This window comes from Nanorana parkeri, unplaced genomic scaffold (assembly GCF_000935625.1).
Source record: "Nanorana parkeri isolate BGI_ZX_2015 unplaced genomic scaffold, ASM93562v1 scaffold3464, whole genome shotgun sequence".
NCBI lineage: Eukaryota > Metazoa > Chordata > Amphibia > Anura > Dicroglossidae > Nanorana > Nanorana parkeri.
The window spans coordinates 18,253-19,466 of record NW_017309732.1 but is presented as its reverse complement, the minus strand read 5'-3'; the positions used below and the strand labels follow the sequence as shown (position 1 = coordinate 19,466).

General features: G+C 50.7%; 1 protein-coding gene across 1 annotated transcript in view; it reads left to right on the top strand.

The window, feature by feature from the left end:
• The window catches only part of LOC108803174 (zinc finger protein 850-like), a 30,131-nt gene that overhangs the window by 27,577 nt on the left and 1,340 nt on the right, over window positions 1–1,214 (top strand). The window lies entirely within an intron of this gene.

Here is a 1,214-nt window from a genome sequence, read left to right as displayed (position 1 = left end):
GGGGGGGGGGTCGGGTGGTGTAAACGTTTGATGAGTGTAACATTTAATATCCTGCATGTGGAAATAATAAATTGGTAAAAAACTGTGTGAACGTGTCCTTTTCTCCCGTCGGAGGATCAATCTTATTAGTCAGAGGAGTTGGGGGGTGTAGTAGAGAAAGTCCGCCCCCAGAAAACACTGAGCAGAGACACCCCGTAGAAGCTTGAAGGCCTTCTAGTCGCCAGGAAACTGACCCCATCAACACGTTACGGAGCATTGTGGCCACTTCATCAGGCCCGGTGTAAGAACACTGAGGGGAGGCTAAGCTTCACCACAGTTTAATTGGTCTTGGTGAGACATCTTCCTAAAATAAATCTTCAGTTGCCCCTCCCCCCCTTAAACGAGGGAACAAAGTGTATGTACCATGTGCTAAGTTAGCACGGTCATCAACGTTCCCCTCCCCCACCGCTGTTCGACCTCGCAGCTCAGTAGAAGACGATGAACTAGTTTTGATTGACAGCTCATTCCTCCGGCATCAGATGCTTTGCTGAGAGACTACTACTACCGAGTCACTACGTATGCGTGTCACTGCAAGTGCCCGTGAAACGTATACAACGGGCAGGCTTATAGTAGGAGGGGTGGAGGCAAGTGAGCTGAGCCTGAGCTTGGAGTGTGGCGGGAAACTTCCCTGTATTGCTTGCTAGAGAAAACGCTAATGTCATCAGGGCGCCTGAGATGATCGGCCGCGGCAGAGGAGGTCATAAAAACAGATCCCTGCTTGAGCTACACAACGAGAGCCGCCCACAAATCGGGCTGCTGTCAGGGAAGGAGCGGGACAGGAAATACCAGCAGGTGGAGGTTATTCACTAGCAAATCGGTCAAGCAGGGTTAAGTATCTCAACATTGATTCAGCTTGTAACAAGAGGTAGTAGTACGAGCTCACTGAACAGCAGTAAGGGTCACCACTTCCGAACCATGCACCCATATGAAGGGGAACCAGGAAAAAGCTAGAAGGAAGGCCGACCAATCACCTAGAGGCCGACTCCTTTATATACTCTCCCAGCACGGGGGTTATAAGAAGAAATCAGCCTTGGCTGCAGTATTTACCCCCATACCGGCATTATTCACCCCCCTTACCTGCAGTATTCACCCCCCTTACCTGCAGTATTCACACCCCTTACCGGCATTATTCAGCCCGCTTCCCTGCAGTATTTACCCCCCCCCACCTGCATTAT